At 32.8% G+C, this 18862-nt stretch overlaps 1 long non-coding RNA gene and 1 pseudogene across 1 annotated transcript; both read right to left on the bottom strand.

Moving 5' to 3' along the window:
• Nucleotides 1-359: 359 nt before the first annotated feature.
• Nucleotides 360-2167, bottom strand: LOC131180187 (phenylacetaldehyde synthase-like; annotated as a pseudogene).
• Nucleotides 2168-6060: 3893 nt separating this feature from the next.
• On the bottom strand, nucleotides 6061-18194 carry LOC110651922 (uncharacterized). The gene is made up of 2 exons (XR_002494277.2): nucleotides 17807-18194; nucleotides 6061-6536 (listed from the first exon to the last, which is right to left on the bottom strand). It is a non-coding gene; the product is annotated as an uncharacterized LOC110651922 (long non-coding RNA).
• Between the last annotated feature and the right edge of the window lie 668 nt (nucleotides 18195-18862).

Here is an 18862-nt window from a genome sequence, read left to right on the forward strand (position 1 = left end):
GGATTATAAACACACAATTTAAAATTTTTGCTATACAACTTAACTCAACTCAACTAAATTTTTATTTCAAAAATTTGGGGTTGACTATATGGATTCTCTTTCTCCGCTCTAAACGATTTTGGTTAAATCCTCGGAAATATGTAATACTTTTAGGTCATTTTGTATTACTTTCTTCAAGTCAGTTTAGGCCTACCCTTCTTTTCTTTCTATCATCTAACCTAATGTGTTCTACTTGTCAAACTGGAGTCTCTGTATATTTATGCTTCACAGGTGACTATATATTATTAAAATAATACCAAGCCAACCTACAACAAATTGGCAATAGAAAGACGCAATATGCCAAATCCAAAGACACAATGTCACAGGAATCATCATAACAAATACAATTAATATCAAACCAAGTTGCAATGAATTTTCATTTGAAAAATACAATGTTCTTGGAATTTTGATGACACGACGAACACAACACCAAGATGAAAATAATAGGCAAAGCGGGCATTATTGTAGTACAAGATATTTTTTTAGTATATAAAGAAACCTTACCTAGGTTGAGAACTTTTGAACGTGATATGGGCATTTTTGAATGGGAATTACGTTGCTGCATTAGCAAGAATTGTTTGAGCCTTATCTTGAATCAGCTTCCACAACTCATTCACATGCCTTTCTTCAGTCAATGTGGATCCAATCGCACAGCGGATAAATACTCTCCCCCTGCCACCCCATGAGTCATGAAGGCACGTCCGCTTTCGTTCACAGCAGACAGTAGTCGCCTGTTCAATTCGGGGCCATTGATTCCATTATAGGGTTTAAGCCTGAAGCAAACCAAGGCGAATCTCCTTGGCACTACTATCTCGAACCTCTTGTCAGTACCCACCAGCGACTCAAACCTCTTTGCCAAATTCACATCGCTGCGGATGTGGCACATAATATTGCTTAATCCATGTCTACGTAGAACAACCCAAAGCTTTAAGGCCTTGAATCGCCTGCTCAATGCAATTTGCCAATCTTTATAGTCCACTACATTGTTTGATTCACTAGCGGAATTCCTTAAGTATTCTGCATCACTGGCTAATGAATTGATTAATGAATGGGGTTGCTTAACCCACAAACAACAACAGTCCATGTTGGTGAGTAACCATTTATGTGGGTTCATACTAATTGAATCTGCAAGTTCTACACCATCTAAATAATGCCTGAACTCGGGGCATATGCAGGCACTCCCAGCATAAGCTGCGTCAATGTGGAACCATAAGTTGCATTTCGTAGCAATTTCCCCTACTTCTCGTATAGGATCAACTGCTCCGCAGGCAGTTGTTCCCACAGTGGCACAAAGAAACAATGGATAAAACCCAGATTTTATATCATTTTCGATTGCTTCTTGAAGTGTTTGAGGTGGCAGGGAAAACCCAGATAAAAATGAAGTAGGGAGGGAACGGATATTAGAAGATGGGATACCAACTAATTTGGTACCCTTGAAGAGAGTGGCATGAGTTTGATCAGAGGCATAAACCACCAACTTTGTAATTTTATCCCATCCCATCCTTTTCAAGGCCTTATCTCTTGCTGCAGCCAAAGTGCACACTACAGCCTCACATGTGCTGCCATGCAAGACACCGCCTCCATTACCAGAGAAGAGAAATGAGGGCGGAAGCTTCAACAGTTTTCCCATCCAATCTATGACAAGGGATTCTAGCTCAGTTGCGGCTGGAGATGAAATCCAGTTGAAGCCAACAATATTCAGGCCTGAACAAAGCATCTCTCCAAGAAAGCCAGCATTGCTTGCATTTGCTTGGAAGTATGCAAAGAAGTTGGGACTTTGCCAGTGAGTGAGGCCTGGCATAATGCTATTAGAAACGTCTTTTAGGATATCTTTCAATGACTCAGGAAAATATGGTGCTGATTGAGGCAATTCCGCTGAGAGGTATCCAGGCTGAACTTGGCTTCGAACTGGGTATTTTTCTATGTTCTTGTAATAGTCAGCAATGAAATCAATCACAATTTTTGACTCGTCTGTGAAGGTATTAGAGTCTAAAGGGGAGAAGGTGTTTGTAGAGTGACTACCCATTTTAGAAAGATGCGCGGGAAGAAGATTGCTATGAGAAGTGTTGCTCAATAGATTTTTGTTGCTTCCATCATTTGAGCAAGGAGGGTTATATAATAAAGCCACGCAAGATGTTTTGAACGAAATGACAATGACATGAATGGATACCAATCAATATATATACATATATTCTCATAAATTTATAACCACTCTATAATATTTAATTTAAAAAAAATATAATTATGTTTATATACTTATATAAATATTATTTATTTGTATATAAAATAATCACTTTATTAAGTGCACCGGCAAAATTATTGCCAAAGCCCATTTTGACTTTCAACCTATTATTATTATTATTATTATGAAAATAGAATATATGGATAAGATGTCATTTTAGTAAAATTATGATAATTTTATGAAAATCTCTCATTTTATATAATCATTATGCACATTAGAAAGTTTAATATGCAGGTAGGGTATTATCAATTATATTTCTTCAAAAATTCGTAAAATTCTTGGAATGTCTTTGATCATTTGAATACAATACATGCAGCACTTTTTTATTTTTTAATTTAGTTTCAATTGCAATTCGGATCACTAAATCAAAATCATTAATTTTATATATATATATATATATATATATATATATATATATATATATATATATATATAAGCTAAATTTATATATAAAATTATTCTTCTTTATTAACTCAAATTATATTATACTAATATAAAATAATTAACTACCATTAAACCTATCATTATTAAAAATTTTTAACTTTACTCACTTACTTACTTGCAATTTAATAATTAATAATGTCTATAATTTATTTTATTAATTTAAATTATTAAATTATTTTCTATTTAATTATTTTAATAAAATTTTTTACTTATTATGTTATGTGACTTTAATATATTAGCATTTATTTTCAATGATAAAAATAAATTTATTACTATAAAATTTTAAATTTAAGTATTTATTTGTTAAAAATAATTAAATATTATTTTTTAAAGTTTTTCATTATTTTTAAATAATATTTACATATTAAAATTTATATAAATGTATTTTAATAGTTATTTATAAAGTATATAAAAGTATTAATTATAATTTAAAAATAAAAATATTAATTATAATAAAGTATTATTATTAATTTTATAATATTTATTTAATAATATACTGGTTAAATCTTAATTTAATCTCGATTAAATTTCAAATGTTTATTTATAAAATTTAAAATTTAAAAATCATAAATTTAAAAATTTTTTATTTTGCTAATAAAAATAATTTTTATGAAAGTGTTTAAAAATTGTAATGTGGTATAGAGCTGATACATTATATTACAGTGAGATGGATTTAAAATAATAACATAAAAGTAATTATTTTAAATTTTTAATTTTTCAAAAAATAGATGAGTTTTAGACCAAATCCAAAACCATTTTCATTTATAATATCAAGCAACATTAGGATCATTCCTGACGTACCTGCATCCAATTCATAAATGAGAAAAGGCTATACGTATTTTTAACATGTGTAAATAAAATAAAATCAATCTCACGAGAAAAAAACAGTGTTAACAATTTTTTTTTTAAATTGTTACTTTAAATACTATTAACCAAAATTATTTTGTATTTTTTTATAATTAAAATATATCAATTTAATTTTTCAGTAATTTTTAATTTTTTAATTAATAATTTTAGAATAAAATTTTTTCAATGTTAGCTCTAACAGTAAATACAAAACAAGCCATATAAGTCGACCGAATTTGTTATTTTATGTAAAAAGTTCACGAGAAATAATAAGTCAATAAACAATAAATATTTGCTATTCCATATAAATTATAGGCTATTTTGCATAAAATTACGGGTATAAATATAATATTTCCTTAAATATGAGTGCCACATGGTTAATTTATACCTCAAGCGGCATCTCTTGCCACGTACACGTAAAATTTATTAAAATATGATAATTTTTTAATCTTAATAGTTTTTGAATTTCATCATCTAACTAAAAATTACATTGTCAGCCGTTCAAAAGATTAAGGGGGTATTTGATTTACTTGTTGAATTCAGCTGATAATTGATAGACATCTAAACAGGTAAATTGTGGTGTTTAACAAGCTTAAAAAAATAGAGCCGATAGCTGATGGGCAACTGATATGATACCATCATTGCGGTTGTATCATTTCTATTTTTAGAAATGCTTCATCATCGGTGATAACTGATCTGATTTTATTTTTTATTTTGACCATATTATCCTTTTTTATTTAACTTAAAAATTAATATTATTAATATTTTTATTTTTTTATTTATAATTTTAATATTTTAATTAATGTATTTCAACATTGTTAAAATATTTTTTATTAATAACATAAAATATAAAATATTTATTTATATTCAAAAACTTAAAATTAATTATAAATTTTTCTATTAACAATAATAATTATTTTATTATCTTATCTATATTTTTAAAATTATTTAATTATCTTAAAAAAATAATTATTTTCTTAGTTTAATAATAAAATAAATGATATAATATAAAAGATTAATAATTATATATTTATTTAAATAATATAATATATTAATTTAATAATTATATATTTAATTTAATAATAAAATAAATAATATAATGTAATAAATTTATAATTTTATATTTATTTAAATAATAAAATAAATTACATGATATATACCCTTATTAGTCATTTTATATATTAACAGCAACAATTAAATATAATTTTATCAAACACTTAATATAAAACAGCTATCATCAGCTATCAGTTATCAGCTATCAACTAACAGTAACAGCTATCAGCTAACAGCTATCAGTTGTATTCAACAGTTAATCCAAACAGGCCCTAAATTTGATTTAAAGGTGATTTATTTATATTAATCTAATAACTTAAATTTGACTAAAAATTAGTTTGACTAACTTATTGATGCATTTATTTTGAGGGTAACAAAAGTTACTCTGTATTATTCTTCATTAACCTTATTTATTATGCCAAAATTAACATTTAACTCCGTTAACCATTTACCCCGCTTACCCATAAGTTTGTTAACTTATAGAGTAAGGTAATGGCTTGTAATGTGAAGTTCCTTAAAGAGTGTTACTCTTGCCTTGTTGAATAATTTTGTTAATATGTAGATATATGCATATAAACAAATTACTATACAAACTTAACTATTATTCTTTTTTCATCGATAATACCAAACATGATTAACAGTATTAATTATTGATGGAACAATGGAAAGAGTATAAGAGAAATTCCATATGAATCCTACAAATCATATGACCCAATGAGCCAAGTTAATAAATCTCACACTTCGTCAACAGAAAATGTTTATTGGCTACCTGCATGGGTTGAGCAAATGAAAAGAAAAAAAAGAAAAATCAATCGTATATAAAAGAAAAGGCATTTACAATATCCGTATACAGTAGCTATCATGGAAGCTACCCAAAATATGTGCACAAGTAATCATTTAAATCAGAAGTAGTATAACTCTTAAATATCCACCCTTTCAATTTCATCATTTTCCTCATTTTCTGAGCTGAACTCACCTCGTGAGATAATATTCATGAAGGTCTTGGTGGTTTGGCCAACTGCATGGGAAGTCTTCTTTGCAGCCCCAGCAACAACAGGTTGCAGTGAGCTGATAGGCAGGCTGTCCTTCTCTTGAATCATTGCTACGTGAAATAAAACAGCCATAAAAACTAGTCTTGGTAAAGAGCTACAAATGGACAGTAGGAACGTCAATAGAAAGCACAACTTACAGATAGTATGCTGATGAGCAAGTATACCAATCTGTCGAATCCCAGATTCTGCTGCTTGAACAGCTTGAGCTGATTTGTTGACCCCATCAGCTATCTCATGGCTGAGTGTCAACTTAGATAAACAATACTATTGTATGCAATAAATATTGAAAGATTAATGCACTTGGATCCTTAAAGCTGTGCAATTAGATGTGATTTCTCTGGAAATAAATAATAGTTGCCATAATGCATCAATCACAACAGCTAGTGGTGCAATAAGGTAATATTATCTTTTATTTCTTTTCTTTTTTTCTTTCTTCCCTTTCAGCGGCAACAAAAATGGAACTCATCAATTTTTAGTGCATAATAGACAAATAGAAAATTAATCTTGCCTAATTTGAATAACCTTTCCAACTTTCCCCCTCCCTCTCCTGTTTGATATGTGACAATCTCAGAGTGGCGTCCTTTTATTGGATCAAGGAAAACCATCTTTTCTTGCAAGACACAAGTTTTATCATATGAGATAACAGAGAGAGGAAAAAGGAAGCCATAAGGGAGAAGTAGAGAGGTAATAAATTAATATCAAGCAAAGTGAATAATACAGATATTATTGTAATCGCTTAATTCCAATGTCAGATCACTGATCTCCATGCCTGAAAGCCTAATTGCAGCCATTGTACTAGGGAGTTCCTCACGAGCTATATCTGCTATCTTTGAAAGAGACGTTGCAGCTCTCCCCATTGCCTAACAATATATAAACAAGAATCCACATTTACAAAAGAGAAATGCATTCCTCATCATTCAATGTACAAGATGATTTATGTAATATTTCTTCCAAAAATAGGAATATCCACAACTGCAACACCTAAAGGATATAATACATAGGAAACTTATTGCAAAAAAGAAATAGTAAAACGGCTGATTGGGTTAGAAGAAATTTGAATGAGAAATCACAATTAGAAAAAAAAAAAGTATACAAAGTAATAATTTCTATTTTGTGCAGTAAAAATGGTGAACCTTCTCCTTCTGCCAAAAAAAGAGTGAATGACAGGTGTTAGGGGCAAAACTAGACATCAATGAATAGAAGTTAACCACACAAATGGACAGTCAAATGATCAAAGCAGAAAGCATTCATAAGAAAAGAGGAGAAATCTCATTGGATAGAAGAAGAAACTGTGATCAGGAATTTCCAAGTTTGGAAGTACTTGACTATGCTCTAAGCTTGTGTATGGTGGTTCCCCAACTTAAAGATGATAAAGATAATTGGATGATAAGAGACATAGCCAAACAGATAATGATCAAAATCTATGATCTAAACATCAAACTGATAGCATTTTTTGATGCCATAGATGCCACGTTTTCTACAAGTATGGCAGTAAGAAATAAAACACAAATTGATATAACCATGAGATGGCAGTCATACTACCAAAAATAAATGGATTCTACACAATTCTATAGAACCTAGTTGCCTTTAGCAATTATATTGCATACAAGCCATGGCCCATGATAGAACAAGCAATTACAAAGAACTAGAGTGAAATCTATGAAATAATGCTAGACTGGATGTTAAAAATATCAGATATCTTCAATGGAGTTTGTAATGTCATATATATGATTCGCACAGAGTGTTGGGACAGCTGCGACGACAAGGCTTATAAAAGCTATAGAAGTCTGCATGCAGTCAAAGTAACTCATTTTTATCAGCAATGGTCCGACTTTATAAATCTCACTGTCAACAAATTCGTAAGCCATAGGGTAAAGAAAAAGTTATGATTTTTCTACAAAAGAATCACAAGTATATCATTAGTCCAGCTGAAAGACAAATATAATGCTATGACATATGAGTCGATTTTGATTGGAAAATTTTCAAGTTAGTTCACAATGCCACCATGTAATTCACAGCTTCTAGGCACTAAGTTACAGTAAGATAGGGCTGTCCAAAAAAAAAAAAAGTTAAAAAAGCACCGGAGCAGGTCAGGGGCAAGATCGCTCCCTTCATTCCCACCTCATAGGAGATCAGGGTCAGGGCAGAACTTTACTGCGAAGCGTGGGGCGGGGCAATTTGCCAGGAAATATTTCTTTTTCTTTTTAATTTTTTTATTATTATATAATATAAATTTATTTATTAAAAAATAAATTATGAGTTAAAAATATTAATTTTAAACATAATCTTAACAATATACTAATATTTTTATTAAAATTATAATATTTAAATACATAAATATATATAAATGAATTATTTTTTAGTAAAAAATAATGTCTTCATTAAATTTAAAGGGAAGCTTAATAAAGAACTTTTTATTTTTCTACAATGGTGTAGGATGAAAAAAATTTGTATGAGAGTCCGCACAAGAAAGCATTAGAAGATCCCTATATTTTTGAAAGTCTGGATGAGTTTCAGAGAGTGAGAACCTCTTCTGAATTATAGTAAAAAGTTTAAAAAACCTTTTATATTTTATCCTAGTGGGTAGAATTTGAAACTTTTAAGCTTGTTGATATTCATCAAAACCAATCAGCAAGTCTTTGTCAAGGAAATCTGTGCCGATTACCTTTGTCCAGGTAATACAGTCAGGGAAAAACTGTATCCTAATTGATTTTTTTGTAATAAGATCAGTCCTGAATACCTTCGCATCTACTGCACGAAAATATTCAGAATGAGGAACCCAGACTTCTTCAGGAAGAACTGTAGGGTTCATCATGCTTTTATGAGGGCCAGTATTAATGAATCCAATGACAGCAATAGGTCGCTCATATTTTGATGAAAGAACATGAATCTGGACTAAAGGAATTGGAATAGCTGGCTGAGCTGAAGAGCATAAAGAAGCAGTATGAATATTTAGAAATTCTATATCAGAGACATTCTTATCAGTATCATTGGATGATGTGGATTTTGGTTCGGCAATTTCAAGAGCAAAGATAGTCTCTTTGTCGGCTTTATCTTGTTCTGAGAATAAAGATTCAATGTCTCTGTCTTCCAGATCTAAATGAGTGCTCTGATAGATTTGTTGAATCATTTTTGCTGCTTTCTTCCGATTTTGAGGACATTTGTTAGAGAATGGCTTGATCATTGATTCGTCCCAACCAGAGTCTCTTCAAATGCTCTGTGTACCCTATGAATAAGGTTTAATTTGAGATTAATAGGGAGAATCTTCTGTCACAACTCAACTAGCTTCAACTTTAGTATCTAAGCCTTCACCTTCTGCTAGCTTAGTTAATTTTACTTCTTCTCTTTCTTTATCCCTTTCTTGTAGAAGAACTTTGTTCTCCAAAATGAATAATCTTATTGATATCTCTCACATCCCTGAAGGTGCTCAAGTGAGAGAATCTCTTCTACCCCTTTTAAGCCCTTATAATGTATACAAAAGATTTGGTTCCTTTACCAGAAATATCCGCTCTCTTACCTCCTCAAGAAGATCGATTACCAAAGAATATGTACAGACTTCTCGCCTTGACCATTGTGCTCTTAGATCCACTACTATTGAACTGTATGTCACTTTGGAGATTCCTTCTCCTTTTATCCCTCAGTGGAAAAGACAATAGTACTCTCATCTTCACTTTGGAGCAGCCAGAATAGTCTTTACCCTACATGGACGAATAGAACTACCAGTTATTGCCGGACTTTCTTTACTGAATACCAAATTCCTGAAGTATGAACATGCTGTGATTAGTACTTGCATCCACTATTCATGATGGGAGTGCGGTACTTACCTTTTTCCCAATTACAACATGTCTCTGCAAGATCCAAATCTTCCCATAGCACCAAAAGTTCAAGTTCAACTAGTTGGAGCTGAACAGACGATATCCTCTATGGCAGTAACTCTGCACCACCAAATCATTTATCGCCTCCAAGATCATGATGTTAATTTGTCCCAACTAAAAGTCTCTTCAAATGCTCTATATATCCTTTTAGATACAGAGTCCACTCTCACAATTGTTCAAATTCTGCGACAGTTATCCAGAGATGAGTTGGTAAAGCTAATCTCCACGAAATGGTTGACTAACTATGAGATACTCCATAACAATTCCCATCCTATACAAGCCATAGAACCTTCATTCCATAGAACCTTCATTCCATAGAAAATCTAATGGAACTATTAAAACGGTGTTCAAACCTCCAAGAAGCTCTTCTAAGTCTTCATCAGCAGTCTTCCACACTATGATGATCTCTTTTATCACAAAAAAAGAGAGACAAGATTCTTGTGCATGCATTCATGAAAAATGGAATACCTGTTTATACTGATAAAATCAATGCCCATTTCATTTAGGATGTCCTTGGATCGAGAATGTGTGATGAAGATTACAATTGCATCCATGAAATTGAAGAATATAATGAGTGCCGCCACAAAAAGATGAATAGTGCCAAAAAAATTCTCTTCATGCAAAACCTATAAATCACGAAGAGATTATTCTCCAAATTCTGCCTCCTGGATCGGCATTAGCAAAGAAAGCCAATGGCGTAATCCTTTGCCAATTTATTAAATGACTTTGGAAATTTTGAGAAAAGAAAGAAAAATGGAGAATGAGCAGGAAAATGCTCTACCTCCTGCACTTCCTTAGTTTCTCCTTGCATGATGTTCTCTCAAGAAGACTTTGAAGAAAATTTTTCTCCTTTACGCTACAACATTGATCCCATCCAGAAGTTGGCTTCTCGTCCTTTTGTCCAGTTATCCACTATTAATCCGGAAGGCCAGTCAAAGCCTTTATCCCAAGTAGAAGAAGTGCTGAATTGGCAGACTTTAAATGTCAAGGCCCAAAATAATTTCCTTAAGAAGATTGATTTAAAGATTAACTTGGTGGTTAATCAAACTCAATTGATAGAAACCAAGGTTGATACTCTGTCAACCCAGATTCATCAATTATATGCGAACCTTCAATCCCAGATCAGTCAGCTTGACAAAGAACTCAAAGCTATGATTCATTAAAAAAGATTCGGACAAGACTTCATGCAAAAGGAGTTAGAAATCAAAAGACTAAAATCTCAGATTGCTCAAGTAGAAATAGACTTATTCTACTACAAACAAACCCATATACCTATTCATAATCTGTTTTCATCTTACAAACTATTTTCTTATTAGCCTAAACCATCCGTGTCTTTTGGATCTTCTATTTTTAATACATCTCTTAAACTGTTCCAGAAAACTTCTATACCTAAACATTCATCTTTTCATCCTTTTCAGTCACAATCCTGACCATCAAAAAACAATTCTTTTTCTGAATCAATAGAGGAAGAAAAGTCTTTTCCAAAAGACCATAAAAATAAAAAGCCTATGTATCCTCAAGACTTACCTCCTTAGATGACCATCTAAATACCACAATATGAGACAGAATAATCTTCAAAGAAAGAATATTCTAATTCTGACCATGAAACAAATCTGACAGACATAACCAATCTTTTCAAGTCTATTTCCACTGGGTCTAATACAAATGAAATCCCTGAAGAAACTATGAAATAAGAAATATATCCTAGCCAAACTCACAGGCGGGATCTTATACTCATCCAACTGGTGGACCCTGGTTCACACTTGATGATGTTCCTCCATCAAAATAGAGAGAAAGGATGCTTGAATTTGGAGCCTGAATTAATCTACAGATGACCAGGCCTGATGCCCATTTATCGACAATTCTTCGAGAATTTGTTGCTAAAATGACTGGATCACTCCAAGATTGGTTCTCTTTCTTGGGACATTACAGGCAGCTTCAATTTTCAAAGGTCAAATACTCGAATTTTCCTAAGAACTATCCATTCAAAGTTTCTTAGTAACATAAACCTGGCAGAACAACAAAAGAGGCAAGACTATTTTGAAATGAAGTGTTGTTCCTGAAAAAGAAAAAATCTTAAGTTCCACTATTAGCACATGTCCCAGCTCTTTTATAGACTTGGTGGATTGGATGATGTTAATCTCAAAAGTACATATATTACCTCTCTCACTGAGCAGATACAGTTTGATTTGTATGGAATAATTCAAGCAATTGGCAGGGATCTAACACGAATCTTTATTGGATAAATTCACCAGATGACCCTATCCACTCTTGAAAAACTACGTGAGCACAAAAAGTTGGTTTTAAAAATAAGAGTCTTCCTGAACCACATCTTTTAAGATTAAAAAATTAGTTTTTCAAATATGAGTTTACCATCTAACATATAAAAAGAGACCTCAACTTGATTCCTGATTTCCTTAACATACTACCTTGTATCCAACTTCTTACTTTTCTTTACTAAATTCTTCTCATCTTTAAGGCCAGCTCTTTCAAGCCCTCTGACTCTAAAACTCCTTCATTTTTAATTTCTGCACTAAAAAGTTTTCTACTAGAATGCAATGCATCAATGACACTCAGCCAGATCACTGAATTTGCAAAGAACCATCTCTTTCATTTTCAAAACCTTACCAATGTTCTCAAACAAAAGCAAGAAGCACACTCTATGTTCTATCTAGATGCTCCATTTCTTACTACCTTTTGTCTAGACCTCCAAGAAGATTTGCTCTATGAGAAAAGTTGATTTTTACAGTGCATGATCACTCTGTATGCCATCGCCTTTGAAGTTCTTACTTTAAGGCTCTACGATTTCCTCGGAAACATAAAAAATCAACAGAGCCTAATATAATGCTTCCTTGAATGGTTTGCCCCTACTTCAATGTGGCGTAAAAACTTAATAACAGCCAGTGAAAACCATAATTTTTGCCTCAAGCCTTCATTAAAAGCCAAAGTAGCCTGCTCTCTGTTCATTCTACATAGGCCCTTTTTCAGAAATTCGGAGGGACTATTATGGACTCAAAATCAATCTATGAATGGAAGACCAAATCTAAAACTGTCAAGACAAGATAAAGCCTTGCATTGCAAAAAGAAATTATTACTAATTTCTGTGAAATTAACAACTACAAGCCCAAGGCTCAGACAGTGAGTTCTACCTCAATCGGTTCAAAGGCCTAACCAGAAAAAGTTTCAAATCTTCTTCCTAATTATACTAATCCAATCTGGCGAGATTCTCAAGACCCCACCGAGACAAAAACAAAGGAAACCATCAAGAGTACATCTGTTTCTGAACAGAAAAACAGTCCATGTCCCTAGTACAAGAGTCTGTATGATAAGAAACATGATTCTGATGACTCAGATTGTTATAATTATAATCTGAGACCAAGTCAGAACTCCTTGTGAATTGATTGCAGGCTGTCCACTTGAAACTGGAAAAAATATATATTTGTATAATCAATTTTAATAAAATAAATTATTTGTCTTCATGTATGACTTAATTAGGTATAAATCATGTGCCTACCTAACTAGTTCTTATCTTGTTAGATATACTTACCTAACTATTAGGTAAAAATGTGTCTGTATGAAAAAGTGATTGTAATAGTTCTAGCTCTCTTCCCATATAAAGGGAGCTTTGGTGTTATTTGTAATAAGACTTATCGAGAAATAACATTCCAACTTCTTTATCTTATGATTTTCTAAATTTCTCCCTCTCTTGAAAATAAAAAATTCTATTTTATTCATATAATCCTCTACTAAGACAAGAGTATGCTCTACGCTTGTCGCTCTTACTGGATCCTGTGTATCAAAAAGAGTTAATTCATTAATCCATTACCACGGTCCTCCTAATCTAGTTCTATATTATAATACAAAAGGGCAAAGTCTTAAGATTTGTTTGGTGATGGTAGCTTGTTGTATCTCGGCATCGCTCGAGCATTATTATGTTTAACTAAGATTTGGGCAACTTTTATGCTTACATAGTTTGTCAAGAGTGGACAAGGTCATCTGGTGAATTTCTCCAATAGAAATTCGTGTTAGATCCCTGCTAGCTGCTTGAATTGTTCTATACAAAACCTACCAACCATGAAGAGATTCTTCTTCATATTCTGGCCCATGAACTGGCATCAGCAAAGAAACAGAATGGCATAATCCTTTGCCAATTTATGAAATGGCTTTGAAAATTTTGAAAAAAGAAAGAGAAAAAGATAATAAGCAAGAAATTGCTCTACCTCCTGCACTTCCTTTAATTTCTCCTTGCACGATGTTGGCCTTTCTCTGACTTGTGCACATACTTCTTCTGATGAAATTTCTTATTTTTTTACATACACAAGCTTTCTCCTTACATTTGATCTGAAAATAGGACTTGTTACAGGCTTTCTGTAAAGACTTGTTCTTGTTTATGACTTCTTTAAACAACTTTCTATACTCACATAGTTTGTCAAGAGTGGACCGAATTATCTGGTGAATTTCTCCAATAGAGATTCGTGTTAGATCCCTGCCAGTTGCTTGAATTATTCTACACAAATCATGTTGTATCTGCTCAAGGAGAGAGGCAATATATGTACTTTTGAGATTAACATCATACAATCCACCAAGCCTATAAAAGAGCCGGGACATGCGCTGATAGTAGAACTCAAGATCTTTCCTTTTCAATGAGCAACACTTCATTTCAAAAAAGTCTTGCCTCTTTTATTGTTTTGCCAGGTCTATGTTACCAAAGAACTCTGAATGGACAGTTCTTAGGAAAATTCAAGTGTCTGGCATTTGGTAAAATTGAAGCTGCCTGTAATGTCCTAAGAAAAAGAACCAATCTTAAAGTGATCCAGTCATTCTAGCAATAAATTCTCAAATAATAGTCGATAAATGGGCATCAGGCTTGGTCATCTGTAGATCAATTCAGGCTCCAAATTCAAGCATCCTTTCTCTTCATTTTGATAGAGGAACATTATCAAGTGTGAACCAGAGTCCACTAGTTGGACGAGTATAAGATCCTGCCCGTGAAGTTTGGCCAGGATGTATTTCTTCCTCCATAGTTTCTTCAAGGATTTCATTTGCATTAGACCCAGTGGAAATAACCATGAGAAGATTGGTAATGTCTGTTAGGTTTGCTTCAAGGTAAAAATCAGAATATTCTTCCTTTGATGATTCAGAAGATTCTTATGTCTCAGATTGTGGTATTTGGATGGTCATCAGAGAAGGTGGGTCTTGAAGATACTAGTAACCTTGTCTTTTTCACTGAGGGACAGAGAAGAAATCTCCAGAATGACAAATTATTCAGCAGTAGTGGATCTGAGAGCAAAATAGTCAAGGCGAGAAATCTGTACATATTCTTTAGTAACATATCTTCTTGAAAAGATAAGAGAGCGGATATTTCTAGTAAGGGAACCAGATCTTCTATATATATTATAAAGGCTTAAAAGGAGAAGAATAGATTATTCCACTTGAGCACCGGAGAACCATGGTAATGGATCAATGAACTAACACTTTCTAATACACAGAATCCACTAAGAGTGGCAAATATAGAGCATACTCATGCCTTCATAGAGAATTATATGAATAAGATAGAATTTGTTATTTTCAAGAGAGGAAGAGAAATTTAGAAAGTCATAGGATAAAGAAGCTGGAATGTTATTTCTTGGTAAGTTTTGTTACAAATAATACCGAAGCTCACTTTATATGGAAAGAGAGCTGAAACTATTACAACCACTTTTTTATATAGACATATGTCTTACCTAATAGTTAGGTAAGTACATATAATAAAATAAGAAATAGTTAAGAAGGCACATGACTCATACCTAATTAAGTCATACATGAAGACAAATAACTTATCTGACAAAAATTAATTATACAAATGTATATTTTTTTCAGCTTCAAGGGAACAGTCTGCTGCCAATTCACAAGGAGTTCTGACTTAAACTCATATTATAATTATAATAGTCCGAGCCATCAGAATAATATTTCTTGTTATATAGACTCTTGTACCAGGGACATGGACTGTTTTCCTATTCAGGAACAGATGCACTTTTGACAGCTTCTTCTTTTTCTGCCTCGGTGGGGTCTTGAAAATCTTACCAGATTGGATTAGTATAATCAAGAAGAAGATTTAAAACTTTTTCTAATTAGACCTTTGGACCGATTAAGGTGGAAGTCACTATCTGGGCCTTGGATTTGTAGTTGTTAATTTCACAGAGATGAGCAGTAATTTCTTTTCGCAATGCAAGCCTTTGTCCTGTCTTGACAGTTTTAGAATAGGTCTTCCATTTATAGAATTGGTTTTGAGTCCATAATAGTCTCTTTGAATTTCTGAAAAAGGCCTTGTGTAGAATGAACAGAGAGCAGGCAACTTTGGCTTTTGATGGACGCTTGAGGCGAAGATTATGGTTTTTACTAGTTGTCCTTAAGTTTTTACGCTACAATGAAGCAGGGGCAAACCATTCAAGGAAGTGTCATATTAGGCTCCATTGATTTTTTATGTCTCTGAAGAAATACAGAGTGACCATACACCATAAAAACCAAATTTTCTCATAGAGCAAATCTTCTTGAAGGTTAAGACAAAATGTAGTCAGAAATGGAACATCTTAACAGAACATAGAGTGCGCTTCTTACTTTTTTCTGAGAACATTGACAAGATTTTGAAAATGGAAGAAATAGTTCTTTACAAATTCAGTGATCTGGCTGAGTGTCATTGATGCATTACATCCTGGTGGAAAACTTTCTAATGCAGGAATTAAGAATGAAGGAGTTTTAGAGTCGAATGGCTTGAAAGAGTTGGCCATGAAGATAAGAGGAATTGAGTGAAGAGAAATAAAAAGTTGAATACAAGGTGGTTTAGTAAAGAGATCAGGAATCAAGTTGAGGTCTTCTTTTATATACTGGACAGTAAACTCATATTTGAAAACCAATTTTTTAATCTCAAAAGACGTGATTCAGGAATACTCTTATTTTTAAAGTCTACTACCTTGGGAAATGATGATTTGTCCATGATGATCAGGCAGCAGCGCCCTATGAGATAAAATTCAAATTTTTTCATTCCATTTTTTATTGTTAGTATTTTTTTGTAGATTGTATGGTAGTGTTTTTCAGAGTCTTTGAAATATCCGCTTGCATGACCACATATATATCGTTTTCCTTCTATTTCTTCGAGAAGAATAGCTCCCCAATATTTATCACTAGCATCAGTCTGTAAGATCCTTTTTACTGTGCTAGGGATCTTTAAGAGGGGTAAATCCTATGCGATGGTATTCAATTTTTGGACAACTGTCATTTGTGCAGTGCTCCAAAGAGGGGCTTATTTTTTCAGTATTTTTGACAGGAGGGAAGTTTATCTGGACACATGTGAAATAAAGATAATTCCAAGAAACTGTTAGATTTGTTTTGTAGTCAAATTCTTATCTGGAAACTTTAATAACTCCTAAGCGTGGAGTCCAGGATGGTATTTTTCACTTTCAAATTGCATTCCTAGAAATTCAATATTAGTCCGAGCCAATTGACTCTTTTTTTGAGATAACATGATCCCATACTTCTGGACTAAAGCTTAGAACTGAGCCAAAAGTTTCTTATGGGTTGAGACATCTTTTGAGAATAATAGGATGTCATCAATATAGTTGCAAGGATATACAGAGCATATGAAGAGACTCTTGGTCGGGACGACAAATAACAACATGATCTTGAAGGCGATAAATGATTTGGTAGTGTAGAGTTGCTGCCATGGATAATATTGTTCAGCTCGAACTAATTGAACTTAAACTTTTAGGGCTGTGGGAAGATTTGGATCAAGATGGATCGGATTGTGTTCGGATAAAATGCATCTCTACAGTAAGACCAAAAAAAAACTATGCATTCGCTTAGTGCCAAGAGAAACTGCTGCTTACAATGGCCAAAAGCCTAATCCGACTGCTAATTCAAGGCAATCCATACTACAAACATAAACTTCAAATTTACTTATAACCCAAATCAGCATATCTAAGAAGCAGCTTATTTTCTGATGATTACAAGACCAAGTAAATGATGCACACAAAAAATTCAAGAACATTAATAGTCTAATCCTAAAAAGAATCCACGAAACCATACTGTAATAGAAAGAATTCAAAGCTTTTCAGCTACTAGTTACAACCAGACCCATAGCATTCATTGCTCACAGGAAGATTAAAAAATGATAATAAGAGCTTGATCAAAGAACTTTCCTTAACTTGAAACGAAATGCCTCATACCAACAGCACCATTTGTATCTTAAACCCAAAAGAGAAAATAGGAAAAGTTTATACCGTGCAAGCCATAAATGACAAGAGAAAAAGCTTGGTCATTAAAACTGAGCTTGATAGACGGCTGAGTAAACGAGGGAACAATGGGATTTCCAGCTTGCACAGCCATCCTCTCTAATTCATCTTCACCAACACTTCCGTTTGAATTCCCACCCAATTCCGTGGTGGAAAGTAAGGATAGTTGGTAGATGGAATTGGATTGTTTGGTGGGATATGAGATGCAAATAGGAAGGAAACGAGAAGGTTTGGAAGAGTGATGTATTACGGAAAGGAAGCAATTAGAGAGTGGATTTGAGGGTCTGGGAAAGGGAATTGAATTCCTTGAAGTTACTGAATTCAAAGCCCGAAAAGAATTGAGACTTGTATTACATTAATCCTTTCATGTCTTCAAAATTATTTTTTAAATATTTTTTAATATTAATTAATAAAAAATATGAGTTAATTATTCTACAAAAATTCAGGCAAAAATAAACTTTCTTTCAGTTTCTAACCCATACAACCCATTAAAAAAAAAAAAAAAATACAACTCCTTGGACGCTTTGATGTGGACTGTCACTATCAGCAGCAAAGCCACAACTAAAGCCGAAAAACCAAGTCGGGAAGTGAGATTGAGGTATTCATAATGAAAGCCCAAATGGGGAAAATAACCTCTAGGCCTAACTCTTACCTTGATGGGCCTCAAGCTCTTTCAGCCGCCATCTTCAACCTCTACCGCTTATCTGCTCAAAAGAGAATATTAAAAAAATTTGTTGGCATCCTTCACTATCTTTCAATTTCAATTTCTTTCTCATTTTTTTTTAATTTCTTTTTGGTATTTTCTTCTTAGAATTTCAATTTTATTTGCTATTAATAATTTATGATGCCCTTTAATATATGATTTCAATTCACGTCCTCTCACTCTCAAACTACAATCTTCTGTAATATGTGAAGATGGAGATGCATCAGAGGTAAGAGAAAATATTGTTTGGTGAAAACAACATTGTCTATAAGTGGGTGAATTAATGAGGGGAAAAAAAGCATTAAATGGTAAAAAAGAAAAATGAAAACATGACTTCTTCT

This window comes from Hevea brasiliensis, chromosome 5, assembly GCF_030052815.1.
Source record: "Hevea brasiliensis isolate MT/VB/25A 57/8 chromosome 5, ASM3005281v1, whole genome shotgun sequence".
NCBI lineage: Eukaryota > Viridiplantae > Streptophyta > Magnoliopsida > Malpighiales > Euphorbiaceae > Hevea > Hevea brasiliensis.